We start from the raw sequence: 17,948 nt of genomic DNA on the forward strand, positions 1-17,948 counted from the left end.
ATGTCAGCACAAGTGCTCCAATGATGCTGAGGTCAAGGGAGTTGACAGCTTCAACTTCCCAGGAGAGAACATCACCAGGAGCCTGTCCTGGTGCAACCAATGGCCAAGAAAACCCATCAGCTCTACTTCCTCAGGAGGCTGAAGAACTGTGGTATGTCTCTATGACCCTCACCAATTTTTATCAACGCACAGAGAATGCATGCTGTCCAAGAGATTCTGCAGATGGCATCTGAGAATTATTCTGAGAACCATTCCTCTTCATAGACACGGCCTGACTGGCTGAGTTCCTCCAGCATTTTGTGAGTGCCATCCAGACGCATCCTGGTTTGACATGGCACCAGCGGAGAGTTGTGAATGCAGCTCAGCACATCACAGAAAACCAGCTCTGCCAATGGCTCTGCCTCAACCTCCCCCTCAGTAAACCAGCCCCCTCCAGTGGCTCTGCCTCAACCTCCCCCTCAGTAAACCAGCCCCCTCCAGTGGCTCTGCCTCAACCTCCCCAGTAAACCAGCCCCCTCCAGTGGCTCTGCCTCAACCTCCCCCTCAGTAAACCAGCCCCCTTCAGTGGCTCTGCCTCAACCTCCCCCTCAGGAAACCAGCCCCCTCCAGTGGCTCTGCCTCAACCTCCCCCTCAGTAAACCAGCCCCTCTCCAATGGCTCTGCCTCAACCTCCCCCTCAGGAAACCAGCCCCCTCCAGTGGCTCTGCCTCAACCTCCCCCTCAGGAAACCAGCCCCCTCCAGTGGCTCTGCCTCAACCTCCCCCTCAGTAAACCAGCCCCCTCCAGTGGCTCTGCCTCAACCTCCCCCTCAGGAAACCAGCCCCCTCCAGTGGCTCTGCCTCAACCTCCCCCTCAGGAAACCAGCCCCCTCCAGTGGCTCTGCCTCAACCTCCCCCTCAGGAAACCAGCCCCCTCCAGTGGCTCTGCTTCAACCTCCCCAGTAAACCAGCCCCCTCCAGTGGCTCTGCCTCAACCTCCCCCTCAGTAAACCAGCCCCCTTCAGTGGCTCTGCCTCAACCTCCCCCTCAGGAAACCAGCCCCCTCCAGTGGCTCTGCCTCAACCTCCCCCTCAGTAAACCAGCCCCTCTCCAATGGCTCTGCCTCAACCTCCCCCTCAGGAAACCAGCCCCCTCCAGTGGCTCTGCCTCAACCTCCCCCTCAGGAAACCAGCCCCCTCCAGTGGCTCTGCCTCAACCTCCCCCTCAGTAAACCAGCCCCCTCCAGTGGCTCTGCCTCAACCTCCCCCTCAGGAAACCAGCCCCCTCCAGTGGCTCTGCCTCAACCTCCCCCTCAGGAAACCAGCCCCCTCCAGTGGCTCTGCCTCAACCTCCCCCTCAGGAAACCAGCCCCCTCCAGTGGCTCTGCCTCAACCTCCCCCTCAGGAAACCAGCCCCCTCCAGTGGCTCTGCCTCAACCTCCCCCTCAGGAAACCAGCCCCCTCCAGTGGCTCTGCCTCAACCTCCCCCTCAGTAAACCAGCCCCTCCAGTGGCTCTGCCTCAACCTCCCCCTCAGTAAACCAGCCCCCTCCAGTGGCTCTGCCTCAACCTCCCCTCAGTAAACCAGCCCCCTCCAGTGGCTCTGCCTCAACCTCCCCCTCAGGAAACCAGCACCCTCCAGTGGCTCTGCCTCAACCTCCCCCTCAGTAAACCAGCCCCCTCCAGTGGCTCTGCAACCTCCCCCTCAGTAAACCAGCCCCCTCCAGTGGCTCTACCTCAACCTCCCCCTCAGTAAACCAGCCCCCTCCAGTGGCTCTGCCTCAACCACCCCCTCAGTAAACCAGCCCCCTCCAGTGGCTCTGCCTCAACCCCCCCAGTAACCAGCCCCCTCCAGTGGCTCTGCCTCAACCTCCCCCTAAGTAAACCAGCCCCCTCCAGTGGCTCTGCCACAACCTCCCCCCCAGTAAACCAGCCCCCTCCACTGGCTCTGCCTCAACCTCCCCCTCAGTAAACCAGTCCCCTCCAGTGGCTCTGCCTCAACCTCCCCCTCAGTAAACCAGCCCCCTCCAGTGGCTCTGCCTCAACCTCCCCCTCAGTAAACCAGACCCCTCCAATGGCTCTGCCTCAACCTCCCCCTCAGTAAACCAGCACCTCTCCAGTGGCTCTGCCTCAACCCCCCCCCCTCAGTAAACCAGCCCCTCTCCAGTGGCTCTGCCTCAACCTCCCCCTCAGGAAACCAGCCCCCTCCAGTGGCTCTGCCTCAACCTCTCCCTCAGTAAACCAGCCCCCTCCAGTGGCTCTGCCTGAACCTCCCCCTCAGTAAACCAACCCCCTCCAATGGCTCTGCCTCAACCTCTCCCTCAGTAAACCAGCCCCTCTCCAGTGGCTCTGCCTCAACCTCCCCCTCAGGAAACCAGCCCCCTCCAGTGGCTCTGCCTCAACCTCTCCCTCAGTAAACCAACCCCTCCAGTGGCTCTGCCTCAACCTCCCCCTCAGTAAACCAACCCCCTCCAGTGGCTCTGCCTCAACCTCCCCCTCAGTAAACCAACCCCCTCCAGTGGCTCTGCCTCAACCTCCCCCTCAGTAAACCAGCCCCCTCCAGTGGCTCTGCCTCAACCCCCCCCCCCTCAGTGCCTCCGTGCAGCAGCCAGCATAATCAAAGACTTCACCTGCCCACCCCAGACATTCTCTCCCTCCCTCTCCATTCAGGCAGAAGATGCAAAAGCCTGAAAGCAGGTCCCATTGGACTCAAAGTCAGCTTCTATCCCACTGATACAAGACCATTCAATGCTTCCCTAGTATGATAAGATGGACTCTTGACCTCACAATCTACCTCATTATGACCTGCTCCTTATCATTTACATACACTGCACTTTCTCTGTAGCTGTTACGCTTTATTGTTTATACTGCACTTCCACAGTGCACTGTTGTAATTAATTGATTTGTACAAATTTTTCACTGTAGCTCAATAGCAATTTACTAATTTACCAATAGCCATCTTCAAAAAGATGGAGTCAATGTCTCTACCCACACAACTCAATAGCAACCTCCAAGTGGACCACAACCTTGTCGTGGTTTGGAGGGTGTGAGTATCAGTGACTCAGGGAGCTATCTTCGCTGGAATCAGAGCTTTATGCTTTGGCTCTTGTTAGGGTCACCCAAGCAGGTCAAAGGGTAGAGGCCAGACTAAGAATGATCCACTGGTCCCCTAAATTTGGGGGTTCGGCTCAGGGCTAACAACCCTGACTGGTCAAACTAAACTGTTCTGGAAACAGCCATTCTACATCCGAGCGTGACGGTATTCCTGAGACTCCACCCGAGACAGTGGTGAAAACCAAGAGGAAGCTACTGACACAGTGAAGGAAGCCCTGAACACTGCCAGAGATGGAGGACCTTCATTGCCACCCTAAGTGCCAGTGGCATAATGATAGTAAGTAAGTAGCAGTGATTCAGCAGCAAAGTACCGAGGACGGAGTTCTGAATTTTTTCCAGGATTGCTGGAGAATGGGGGAGGTTTGATAGAGGTGTACAGAATGATGAGGGGTATAGACAGGGTAAAGGCAAGCAGGCTTTTTCCACTGAGGTTTGGTGACACTGAAAGCAGAGGTCATGGGTTAAGAGCGAAAGGTGAAAAGTTTAAGAGGATCATGGGGATCGTCTTCACTCGGAGGGTGGTGGGAGCGTGGAATGAGCTGCCAACGGATGTGGTGGATGTGGGTTTGATTTTTAACATTTAAGAGAAATTTGGATAAGTACACGCATAGGAGAGGTATGGAGGGCTATTGTCTGGGTACATGTCAATGGAACTGTGCAGAATAACAGTTTGGCATGCACTAGATGGGCTGAAGGTCCTGTTTCCGGGCTGCAGTGCTTTACAACTCTGTGACTCTATGATCTTCTGCTTTCAAGACCATTTCTTTAAACCTATTTAGACCAGAAGATCATAAAACATAGAAGCAGAATTGGGCCATTTGGCCCATTGAATTTTTCTACCATTTCATCATGGCTGATCCAATTCCCACTTAACCCCATTCTCCTGTCTTCTCCCCATAACCTTCCACGCCCTGATTATTGCACCCAGTGACCTGATCTCCACAGCCACCTGTGGCAATGAATTCCACAGATTCATCACACTCTGGCTAAAGTAATTCCTCCTCCTCTCAGTTCGGAATGAATGGATGTGCCCCCTGGTGCTAGACTCCCCACCAAAGGAAACATACTCTTCACATCCAGGCCTTTCAACATACGGTTGTGTTTAATAAGAATCCTCCTCTTCTAAATTCCAGTGAGTACAGGCCCAGAGCCATCAATCACTGCACAAGTGATAACTCTTTCATTCCTAAAGTCATTCTCATGAACCTCAGCACATCCTTTAAGGGGACTGAAACTGCTCACAATACTCCAAGTGAGCCCTCACTAGTCCCTTATACAGCCCCAAGGTTACATCCTTGCTTTTATATTCTAGTCCTCTTGAAATGAATGCAAACATCATATTTGCCTTCCTCATCACTGACTCAACCTGCAAATTAACCTTTAGGAAGTCCTGCAAGAGGACTCCCAAAACCCTTTGAAACTTGGATTTTTTTTTCTCCTTGTTTGGAAAATAGACTCTGCTTTTATTTCTTCTACCGAAGCTTATGGATCATAAACTTCCCAATACTGTATTCCATCTTCCACCACTTTGCCCATCCTCCTAATCTGTCCCAGTCCTCCTGCAGCCTCTCTGCTTCCTCAACACTACCTGCCCCTCCACCTACCGTCATATCTTCCACAAGTGTGACCACAAAACCATCAATTTCATCATCCATACCACTGACATACAACGTAAAAAGAAGTGCTCCCAACACAAACAAGAGAGAATCTGCAGATGCTGGAAATCCAAGCAACACACACAAAATGCTGGAGGAACTCAGCAGGCCAGGCAGCATCTATGGAAAAGAGTAAACAGTCGATGCTTTTGGGCCGAGACCCTTCGGCAGAGCCCTTCAGCCCAGAACGTCGACTGTACTTTTTCCATAGATGCTGCCTGGCCTGCTGAGTTCCTCCAGCACTTTGTTTGTGTCGGTCCCAACACAGACCCTGTGCAACACCACTAGTCACTGGCAGCCAACCAGAAAAGGATCGCTTTATTTCCGCTCTTTGCCTCCTGTCAATCAGCCAATGCTCTCTCCACCCTGGTATCTTTCCAGTAATATCCTGGGCTCTTAACTTGTTTAGCACTCTCACGTGTGGCACCTTGTCAAAGACCGTCTGAAAATCCAAGCACACCATCCACCGATCCCTGTTGTTCTTAGCTGAGTCATCCATCTTCAACATCCTTGGGGCAAATCAGCTGGACCAGTTTCTGAGTCCAATTCATTTATCACATGAGCATGGAAACACAGTGAAATGTGTTGTTCGTGATAACAACCAACACAGCCAAAGAGGTGCTGGGGACAGCCCACAAGTATCGTCACACATTCTGGCACCAACCTAGCATGCTCACAATGTTCAGCAAAATGACACAAGAAGGAGCAACAATGACAGAACAAAACGAGCACGCCCACCTAACCCCTCACAGACACGGCGAGCCCTCCATTCCTCGGTCTCAGACTCACAGACGTGTCGTGGCTACAAGTGCAGGTCGGAGGGTGGGTTCCCAGCACTGGGTGACTGAGGGCCTTTGCACGAACCCGGAGAGTGACGGAATGCTCCCCATGTGGTGAGTGAAATGCCAATAATCCTTAGGATGCTGATGATGTGAGGCTGCGGCAGGTAAGTTTCTCATGTCACCTGTGTGTACGTTGACTAATGGGTATGGAGTCAGAAAATGCAGCACAGAAAAAGGCCCTTCAGCCCATCCAGTCCATGCTGAACTGTTATTCTGTCTAGTCTCATCAACCTGCATCTGGACCATAGCCCTCCATACCCCTCCCATCCATGTACTTATCCAAACCCACACCCATCATTTCCACCGGCAGCCTGTTCCAGACTCTCACCACCCTTTGAGTGATAAAATTCACCCTCACGTTCCCCTTAAACTTTTCACCTTTTTAACCCTTAACCCTTGACCTCTATTTTGAAACTCACCCAAGCTCAGTGGGAAAAGCCTGCTTATACTTACACCTCACATAACGATAAACTCAACTTTGATTTTGACAGAGAAGCCTGCTTGATCATTAATCCATCAGCCAACTCCAAACATTCACTCTCTCACACAACAGTGGCCACAGTGCGTTCCATCTGCAAAGTCCACTGCAAGCACTCAATAGACAGTGGATAACCAAAACTCCTTCTCGGTTGCAAGACAGAAGCCAGGCATCTGACGCAAGGTGCTCTTTGTTTCACCGTATGTGGCTCAGCTGTGGTCACTACCCTGCAACAGTCACCCTGACTGTGTTCCCTTTCATCGAGAAGTAGCATAACGTACGGCATAGTGGTCACCAGCTGTGAAGTCAGGTTCCCACCGTTGTCAGTACGGAATTTGTATGCTTCTCCCTTGACCACATAGATTTCCTCCGATCTCATCCCTCAGTCTGAAGGCGCATGAGTCAGGACTAGAAGGTTGTGGGCGTGCAGTGTTAGCATTGGAAGTGTGAGGACTCAGCGGGCTGGCTCCCCGGCACATCCTCGAAACAAGTGACTCATTTCAATGCATGTTTCCATAAGACCACAAGACATAGGAGACATAGGCATAGGAGCAGAATTAGTCCATCTGGCTCATCGAGTCTGGTCCACCATTCAATCATGGCTGATCCTTTTTTTTCCTCCTTCTCAGCCCCAGTTCCCGGCCTTCTCCCCGTAACCTTTGATGCCATGTCCAATCAAAAACCTATCAATCTCTGACTTAAATACACCCAACAACCTGGCCTCCACAGCTGCATGTGGCCACAAATTCCACAAATTCACCACCCTTTAGCTAAAGAAATTTCTCTGCATCTCTGTTTTGAAAGGCTGCTGCTCTATCCTGAGGCTGTGCCCTCTTGTCCTAGACTCTCCCACCGTGGGAAACATCCTTTCCACATCTACTCTGTCTAGGCCTTTCAATATTTGAAAGGTTTCAATCAGATCCCCCTTCATCCTTTTGAATTCCCGTGAGTACAGACCCAGAGCCATCAAGCAGTCCTCGTATGATAACCCTTTCATTCCCAGAATCATCCTTGTGAACCTCCAATGTCAGCACATCTTTTCTGCTCACAAAACTGTTCACAGTACTCAAGGGGACGCCTCACCAGTGCCTTGTAAAGCCTCAACATCACATCCTTGATCTTGTATTCTAGATCTCTTGAAATGAATGCTAACATGGGTTTGCCTTCCTCATCTCTGACTCAGCCTGCAAGTTACCCTTTATGATGTTCTGCAGAAGGACTTTGCATCTCAGATTTTGGATTTCCTCCCTGTTTAGAAAATAGTCCACACATTTATTTCTTCTACCAAAGTGCATGACCGTGCATGTTCCAATATTGTATTTCATTTGCCACTTTCTTGCCCATTCTCCTAATCTGTCGAAGTCCTTCTGCATCCTACCAGTTTCCTCAACACTACCTGCCCCTCCACCAATCTTTGTATCATCTGCAAACTTGGTAACAAAGCTATCCATTCCATCATCTAAATCATTGATACACAGCATAAAAAGAACCGGTCCCAACACCGGCCCCTGTGGAACACCACTAGTCACTGGCAGCCAATCAGAAAAGGATCCTTTTACTCCCACTCACTGCCTTCTACTAATCAGCCAATGCTTTAACCATGTTAGTAACTTTCCTGTAATACCATGGGCTCTTAACTTGGTAAGTAGCCTCATATGTGGCACCTTGTCAAATGCCCTCTGAAAGTCCAAATATACCACATCCACTGCATCTTGTTTATCTGTCCTACTTGAAATCTCCTCAAAGAATTCCAACAGGTTTGTCAGGCAGGATTTTCCCTGAAGGAAACCATGCTGACTTCGTACTATCTTGTCCTGTGACACCAAGTACTCCATCACCTCATCCTTAACAATTGACTCCCAACGTCTTCCCAACCACTGTGGTCAGGCTAACTGGTCTATAATTTCCTTTCTGCTGCCTCCCTCCTTTCTCAAAGGGTGGAGTGACATTTGCAATTTTCCAGTCCTCTGGCACCATGCCAGAGTCCAATGCTTTTTGAAAGATAATTTTTAATGCCACCACAATCTCTAATGCCACATCTTTCAGAAACCTAGGGTGCAGTTCATCTGGTCCGGGTGACTTATGTACTTTTATGTCTTTCAGCTTTTTGAGCACCTTCTCCCTTGTAACTGCACCCACTTCTCTTCCTCCACACATTACAACATCAAGCATTCTGCTAGTGTCTTCCACAGTGAAGACTGACGCAAAATACTCATTTTAGTTCATCAGCCATCTCCTTGTCCCCCATTATTATTTTTCCTGCCTCATTTTCTAACGGTCCTATATCCACTCTCATTTCTTTTTTATTTTTAATATACTCAAAAAAACTTTTACTATCCACTTTGGTATTATTTGCTAGCTTGCTTTCATATTTCATCTTTTCCCTTCTAATGATTTTTTTTAGTTGCTCTCTGTAGGTTTTTAAAAACTTCCCAATCCTCTATCTTCCCATTACGTACATATGACAAAAAAAGCTACTGTTAATCTTTAGATAAGTCCAAGATGAACTCCACAAGGATGTGATGTACATTTCTCTAGAGGAACGATGGAGAAGTATCCCAGTACAGCTCCCTTCCTGAAGGCCATCTTTGTAAGCAGTGCTTTCAGCACCGATCATCATTTCCATGCTGATGTACAACAGCCCCAGATTTTTCCATCTTGTCTTCACTTCATCATTTCATTATTGCTTATATTTCATTCGGAGTTTGAAAAGGTTTGGGATGTCACCTAAGACACTCGCAATTTCTACAGATGTACCGTGGAGAGCATTCTAACTGGCTGTGTCACTGGCTGGTATGGGAGAGGGGGCTACTGCACAGGTTCAAAGTAAGCTACAGAGAATTGTAAAATTAGTCAGCTCCATCATGGGCACTAGCCTCCGTAGTATCCAAGACATCTTCTAGGAGCATTGCCTCAAAAAGGCAGTGTCCATCATTAAGGACCCCCACTACCCAGGACATGCCCTCTTCTCACTGCTACCATTGGGAAGGAGGCGCACACTTAGTGATTCAGGAACAGATACTTCCCCTCTGCCAACTGATTTCTAAATGGATGCTGAACCAATGAGAACTACCCTACTACTTTTTAATTTTCATTTTTGTACTAGTTATTTAATTTAAATGTTTTATATATATATATATATACTGTAATTCCTGTTTTTTCTATTTCATATTGCAAAGTACTGCTGCCACAAAGCCAAATTCTATGACAATTGATATTAAAGCTGATTCTGTGGTCTTGCCGCTCCAGTACTGATAATATTGCCCATCTCCATATGCTTCTGAAATGTCCAGTTCCCTCAGCTCTAATCTGATAATTACACCTGAAATGAATCACCATTCAGTTGCCAAAGTACTGTCATGTTATCTCTTGCACTCTCTCTTTCACTTTCCTCCTTCAAGCCTGCTTCCACTGGTCATCCACACTGGTGGTGGCTGTGAAGCTCCTTGGACTATTTTCTTACATTATAAAGATTACACAATGAAAGTCGCCCCAGTTGTACATCAGCTACACACCAGGGATGGCTCAAAATCTTGATCAAAGAGGTGAGTTTTTAAGAGTGTCTTAGTGGAAGTGAGATGCAGGTGGGGAAGTGGAGATGGGTTTCTGAAGCTGGGGCTTCGGCAATTTAAGACAAAGCCAAATTTTGAATATTCATCGTTCCCCCACCCCCCCCATTACCTACCTCGTCAACCTGACTCTTCTCCGTGTCTTCCCTCCCACTGACTAGTCTACTTTCTGTCAGTACTAAAGCAGAGCTTCTAACCTGGGAAGTAAAGAGATTCTTCAACCATCTGCTTTCTTCTAGGTTGATTTGGAAAATAGGCCAATGCTCAACCGCATACAATGCTGAAATCTATTTTTATTAAACGTGGGATTTAAGATTTATTCTGCGTGAAAAACTCTGCCAATTCTTGTTCTACTTTTGAAAAAGTTTAACTTCCTCTAATTAGTTTGAATTTGCTGACTGAAAATACAGAAAATACTCTAAACTGCAGGAGCATATATGGAGAGGTTAGGATTATATAAGAACATAAGAAATAGGAGCAGGAGTCGACCATCTGGCCCGTCGAGCCTGCTCTGCCAATCAATAAGATCATGGCTAATCTGACCATGGACCCAGCTCCACCTTCCTACCTTTTCCCCATAATCCTTAATTCCCCTACTATGCAAAACTATCCAACCTTGTCTTAAATATAGTTACCGAGGTAGCCCCCACTGCTTCATTGGGCAGAGAATTCCACAGATTCACCACTCTCTGGGAAAAGCAAGTTCTTCCTCATGTATGTGCTAAATCTACTCCCCCGAACCTTGAGGCTATGGTCCCTAGTTCTAGATTCTGCAGGTGCTTGAATTTTGCAGGGAGATTTTGAATATTTTGCTCCCATGAAAGAAATCTTGATGAAGGGTCCTGGCCTGAAATGTCGACTATTCATTCCTTTTCACAGATGCTGCCTGACCTGCTAAGTTTTCCCAAACATTTTGCCTGTGTTACTCTGGATTTCCAGCATCTGCAGAACCTCTTGTGTTTGTGATTTGATTTTTCCCTCTGTGCCTTCCTACCGGTCTCCAGCCAAGTTCTTCCTGAGATTCGCCTTCTTCTGTCGTTCATCAAGTCTTCACCTCTGCCACCTGCCTCACCGCTCCCCCTCTCTTCTTTATACTGACTCTCTCCTCTCCGCTCTCTTGAATTAGAGTGTAGAATTGTTATTTTCTCATAGTCTAACTTTCTTATGCTTGCTTATAATTTGTATATAATCACCTACTGCATGTGTAATTGTTCAGTAAATCCTCTAGTGATTGTAATGTAATGATTCGTACTTTTAGACCATAAGGCAGTAAGACATCGGAGCAGAAAGCTCGTCGAGTCTGCTCCGCCATTCCATCAGGACTGATTTATTATCCCGCTTCCTTCTCTCTGTAACCTTTCACCCCTTTTTGTTAGAAGATGTTCCGGAAGCTTCTCAGCTTTTCTGCAGCAGGTATCTCGCCACTTGAATCTGGCCGCTTAACAGCACACACAGAATGCTGGAGGAGCTCAGCAGGCCAGGCAGCATCCATGGAAAAGAGTAAAGAGTCAACATTTTGGGCCGAGACTCTTCATTAGGACTGAATGAAGTGAGCACCCTCAGACACAGGGAGCACCTTCAGACACAGGGAGCACCCACAGAGCACCCTCAGACACCGGGAGCACCCACAGACACTGGAAGCACCCTCAGACACAGGGAGCACCCACAGAGCACCCTCAGACACAGGGAGCACCCACAGAGCACCCACAGACACCGGGAGCACCCTCAGACACAGGGAGCATCCACAGACACTGGAAGCACCCTCTGACACAGGGAGCACCCACAGACACCAGGAGCACCCTCAGACACAGGGAGCATCCACAGACACTGGAAGCACCCTCTGACACAGGGAGCACCCACAGAGCACCCTCAGACACAGGGAGCACCCACAGAGCACCCTCAGACACAGGGAGCATCCACAGACACTGGAAGCACCCTCTGACACAGGGAGCACCCACAGAGCACCCTCAGACACAGGGAGCACCCACAGAGAGAAGATGCAACCTCCACACAGAGGTGAGGATGAAACCTGGGTCACCGGTGCTGAGAGACATCTCTCCTCTCGATGCTACCTTACCACTCAGTTTACTACGGGGATATGTCCGAGGTCAAAACTATTGTGAATGAAGAGACTGATTGAGATACAGAGTGGAATAGGCCTTGCCACCCAGCACTCTGATTTAACCCTTGCCTTATCATGGGACAATACAAATGGCCTATTAACCTGCCACCCAATACATCTTTGGACTGTGGGAGGAAACCAGAGCACCCGGAGGAAACCCATGTGATCACAGAAAGAACGTACGAACTCCTCACAGACAGCAGTGGAATTGAACCCGAGTCACTGGGACTGTAGAGTGTTGAGCTGACCTCTATGCTGCCATGCTATCACCACTGGTCTCAATCCCACGTGATGGCTGGCATCAGGTATCCAAGAAGGTATCTATGGAGACTTCGGATCCCTCTGGACACTCCGGATCCCTACAGACACTCCAGTTACCTATGGACACACCGGTTTCCTCTAGACGCTCCGGTTTCCTACGGACCCTCCAGTTCCCTATGGAGACTCCGGTTTCCTCCCACATTCCCAAGACTTACTGGTTAGTAGGTTAATCGGCTGCATAAATGAAATTGTGTAGCTTGTTGTTCTGGAATGGCCTGTTACTGTATTGTATCTCTAAATAAAATAAACTAATTTCTTTTTGTACATTTCTTCTCATAAGTAACAGAATTTGGTTTGTTTAAGTCCCTACCATCACTCAAGTACTACGAGGAAGTGTAAATGGAATCATTGTGGGCTGAATGGACTCTCCAGTGTTCTAATGTTCTATGTTCTGTGTTTTGTACTCAAGAATCAATGCAAATACCTGCTTTCCCCCTCACCTGCTCTCACCTATCACCTGCCACCTTGTACTTTGTCCCTACTCCCACCCCCTGCCCCATCTTATTCTGGATTTTTCCTCCAGTTCTGATGAAGGGTCTCAGCCTGAAACATCAACTGTTTATTCCCCTCCTGACCTGCTGAGTTCCGCCAGCATGATGTGTGTTGCTCTGGATTTCCAGCGTCTGCAGAGTCCCCCATGTCTACAACCTGCACAGAGCTCCGATTCTTCATTAAAGGGAAGGGTTTCCAAAGAGAATTGCAGCTATCTTGGAACATATAAAGTTGTTTTCCTCTGCAAATGGACCTCTACTGATCAAATCTGCTTATTAAAGCATAAAGTACAAGGGCAACCTGGGAGGTTAACAAATAAACTCCAATTTAGCTTTTCTTCAACTTACAGGAAAGCAGATTTGATTACAAGTTGTTCTTTCCCTAATTCCCCCTTGTGAAAGTGCAAATAAGGGCAGTTTAATAAGGCATCTTGTTGCTCAAGTCTGATTTTCCATTAACTAAAAATATCATCGTGTTAGTTTCACTTGTCAATTGCAAGGCTGGAACTAAACAGTAAGTGACAAGCAGAAACTGTCTCTGGCTTTGTCTCTACGGTAACTGGTGAATAATGTTATTGTTTGACTTTACGCACATAACAGGCCCTGGTCCAGGGTCTCACTTCACTCATCTACGATGAAAATCTCATCAGATTAGAGACGATTTCTGGAAGGGTCGTGCAGAACGGAGCATCAGTTAACACTTGATTAGTAACGAGGCTATTGAAGATATCACTGTGTATCCTCGTGTTTACTGTGTAGAGCTCTTCAGGAAACACATCACTGACTCCACATCTGTTTTTCTCCAGTCTTGATGAGGAGTATCGGCCTGAAACATCGATTGTTTAATCTTTTCCACAGATGCTGCCTAGCCTGCGAATTTCCTCCAGCATTTTGTGGGTGTTGCTCTGGAGATACCAGCATCTGCAGATGACAAAGGAGAATCGGTTGATGTTAATGTAGCCCCATTAACATGGCCTTACCATTCTTATTCCTCAGTTCCGCCCTTAATACCTCACTAGACGAGCTTTCCAGTCAGTCCTGACCGAACACTGCCGTGACATTTTCCCTGACTAGTATCACCCCTTCTCCTTCAGTCCCTCCCACTCTGTCATGTCTAAAACAACAGAACCCAAGAATATTGAGCTGCCAGTCCTGCCCCTCCTACAACCAAGTCTAACTAATGACTGCAATATCCCAATTTCATGTTCCAATCCATGCCCTCAGCTCATCTGCCTTTCCTACAATAGATACTTCTTGCATTGAAATACAACACAGCTTCAGAACACTATGTTCCACCTTTTGATTCCTGTCTTTGTCTCGGGCCAAACACTGATCTGGTTAAGGTAATCCGATTCCATGCCCAGAGACACAGAACCATCCAGCACAGAATCAGACCCTTTGGCTCACAATGTCTGTGCTGACCATGGTGCCAAATTAAATTCATCCCATTCCTGCAAATTCTTATCTTTCTCTAAAATGCCCCGCTCTGATTGCGCCACTGCCCCCGCCAGCCTAGACCAGGCTCCCAGCCTTTTCCGTGTAAAAACTTGCCTGCTTCCCCTTCTCAACTTAAATCTATGTCCTCTCTAGCAGCCAGCAGTTCCACCCTGGATCTGACTGTCTACCCTATCTATGCCTCTCATCATTATATAGACTCCCATGCGGCCATGTGCATTTAATCAGGCCCATGAGCATTCAGGGAATGGACTGACCTCGATCATATGAATGCAGATGGTGCTGGTTTGAACTGGCACTGACATGAAGGGCCGAAAGGCTTGTTCCTGTGCTGCACTGTTCTATGTTTGATGTTATTGTGTGTCCTTCCTAACAAAAATGATGTTGAGCTGAGGACACCAAGCATTCAATCCTCCCGCACCTTTCTTTCACACATCACATACAGCCATTCAAGCACAGTCTGCTATCTTTCCATTGAACATCGAAGGCCCGGATACATGGAGTTCATTCTTGTCTCCTCCTGTCAACAGACAGTTGTTTATAGCTAAAGCTTACACAACAACATACAGTAATTCTAATCATGTCGATCATCAATGCTGATTGAAGTGCATGCTTAGTGAAGTGTGTTCAGACCAATCAGTCGTGACACCTGACTGCACCTGCCTCTTTCCAGCTTTGTTTTCCTCGAGGTTCAGATCCTATCTTTTGTCCTCCCACCCCACCTCCCCACAGCCGACTCCCTTCTCCAACTTCTGTTCACTCGTGATTTTATCATTATCTGAAAGTAGATAAGTCACCAGGACCAAATGGAGTATACTCTAGGGTTCTGAAAGAGATTGTGGAGGCATTAGTAATGATCTTTCAAGAATCACTGGATTCTGCAATGCTTCCGGAAGACTGGAAAATTGCAAATGTCACTCCACCCTTCTACTCTTCAAGACGGGAGAGAGGCAGAAGAAAGGAAATTATGGCCAGGTAGTCTGACCTAAGTGGTTGGGAAGATGTTAGTTAAGGATGTGGTTTCAGAGTACTTGCAGGCACATGATAAAATAGGTATAGTCAGCACGTTTCCTCAAGGGAAAATCTTCCCTGTCAAATCTGTTGGAACTATTTGAAGAAATAACAAGCAGGATAGACAAAGGAGAATCGGTTGATGTTGTGTACTTGGATTTTCAGAAGGTCTTTGACAAGGTGGCACACATGAGGCTGCTTAACAAGCTCATGGCATTACAGGAAAGATTCTAGAATGGATAAACACTGGCTGATTGGCAGGAGGCAAAGAGTGGGAATAAAGGGAGCCTTTTCTGGTTGGCTGCCAGTGTCTAGTGGTGTTCCAGAAGGGTCTGTGTTGGGACCAATTCTTTTTACATTATACGTTAATGTTTAGATGATTGAATTGATGGCTTTGTTACAAAGTGTGCAGACGATATGAAGATAGGTGGAGGGGCAGGTAGTTTTGAGGAAGTAGAGAGGCTACAGAAGGACCGACAGATTAGGAGTATGGGCTAAGAAGTGACAGATGGAATACAATGTGGGGAAGTGCAAGGTCATGCACATTGGTGGAAGAAATGAAAGGGTTTTCTAAATAGAGAGAAAGTACAAAAAACTATGGTGCAAAGGCACTTGGGAGTTCTTGTATAGGATTCTCTAGGGGAGTAATTTGCAGCTCGAGTCAGTGGTGAGGAAGGCAAGTGCAATGTTAACATTCATTTCAAGAGGTCTGGAATATAAAAGCGAGGATGTAATGTTGAGGCTTTATAAAGCACTGGTGAGGCCTCACTCGGAGTATTGTGAGCGGTTTTGGGCCCCTATCTTATAAAGAATGTGCTGAAACTGTAGAGCATTCAAAGGAGGTTCATGAAAATGATTCCAGGAATGAAGAGCTTGTCGAATGAAGAGCATTTGATGGCTCTGGGCCTGTATTCACTAAAATTCAGAAGAATGAGGGGTGACTTTATTGAAACCCATCGAATGGTGAAAGGCCTTGATAGAGTGGATGTGGAGAGGATGTCTCCTACGGTGGGTGAGTCTAGGACCAGAGGACACAGCCTCAGAATAGAGGCTTTCAGAATGGAGATGAGGAGGAATTTCTTTAACCAGAGAGTGGTGAATCTGTGGAATTTGTTACCACAGGCAGCTGTGGAGACCAAGTCTTTATGTATATTTAAGGCAGAGGTTGAGGCAGAGGCAGAAGTCAGTCTAAGAAGGAATATGAGGGCAAGGTGGGAGACTGGGGCAGAGGGGAAAAATGGATCAGCCATGAGGAAATGGTGGAGTAGACTCAATGGGCCAAATGGCCCAATTCCACAACTGTACCTTATGGCCGTTTATAATGTTTAAGTGGTACCACACACGTTCTCATAATAATACTGTAATGTTACACCTGACACTTACCTTTCAGTTTTATACCCATGCAAAGACCCTGCCCTCCCCAGACATTCTCTTTTCTTCCCCTCCCATTGGGCTGTAGCTACAAAAGCCTTTGAGTGCTCAAGGAGAGCTTCTAGCCCACAGTTAGCAGAGTTTTGGACGGACCTTTGTACAATAATACTGTCTCCTGGCATCCAGATGGATGCCTGTGCGGAAATGCTGAGCAGTTTCGATGGGCTGAATGGCCTAATTCTGCTACTATGTATTATGGTCATAACAACATGTCTACACTGTTATGATCTTGCACCTTATCGTTTACCTGCTCTACACAGTTTCTGTAACTTACACTTTATTCTGCATTGTTATTGTTTTACCTTGTTCTACCTCAAAGTACTGTGTAATGATGTGATCTGCAGGAACAGTATGCCCGACAAGCTTTTCACTGTATAATAACCCAACACCAACACCGATACCCCTAATGTGCATGAATAGCCCAGCATGAAGATTTATTATCGGAGAATAGACCGGTGCATTACGTCAGAAGTAGCATCATCTTAGAGCAGGGGTTTCCAACTTTTTCTGTTCCACGGCCCAAAACCGTTAACCAAGGGGTCCGTAGCCCCCAGGTTGGAAGCCCCTGTCTCAGAGAGGTTCAGTCTTTGGTTTCTCCAGGTCAGTGTCACTGTTGGTGACGCCAAGGTCTCTGCATGGATTTAAATTCAGTGACAGGATTGATTAGAATGTTTCTTTGACACGGTTGCCTGAAATCATAGTTCATGCAAATATTGCGTGCACAGCCTATCCCGTTGACAGAAATATTGCGTGCACAGCCTATCCCGTTGACAGAAATATTGCGTGCACAGCCTAACCTCCTGTTAAAAGGCTTTGGAGTGTAATTGCTGGTGGCACAACCCTGAAGGTGCACACAAAATGTTTTAGGAACAGCTTCTTTTTCTCCACCATCAGATTTCTAGATGGTCCATCGATCCAAGAACACTACCTCACTAATTTTGCGCTGTTTATTTTTTATATATAGCACATTTTTACTGTAATTTATAGCATATTTTATGTATTTCAGTGCACTGCTGCCACAAAACAGCAAATTTCATGGCATCTGTCAGTGACAATAAACCTGATTCTGATCCTGTCACAGCCTCCTCCTGCACAGCAAACCGACACAAACAGCACCACGATGAGTGAGTGGGGAGCCTTTTTGCTAATGTTATTGCTCGCCCTCATGTAAACCCAAGGGATTGGTCTCATTCTTTTCACAGATCTTTCAGCCAGCTGGTCCATGCCAACCAAGTTGCCCCATCCAGGGCCCAGCGCTTGGCCCATTCCTGTTGAAACCTTTCCAATCCTTGTACCTGTCCAGCTGTCTTCTCAAAGTTGTATCTGTACCTCAATCAACCACTTCCTCCGGCAGCTCACTCCATGCTCATACCTCCCTTTGTGTAAAGAAGGGTTCATATTAAATGTCTCCCCTCTCACCTTAAACTCAAGCCCTCTAATTCTTGATTGCCCAACCCTGAGAAAGAGCTTGTGTGAATTCACC

The sequence above is a fragment of the Hypanus sabinus genome, chromosome 22 (assembly GCF_030144855.1).
Source record: "Hypanus sabinus isolate sHypSab1 chromosome 22, sHypSab1.hap1, whole genome shotgun sequence".
Lineage (NCBI taxonomy): Eukaryota > Metazoa > Chordata > Chondrichthyes > Myliobatiformes > Dasyatidae > Hypanus > Hypanus sabinus.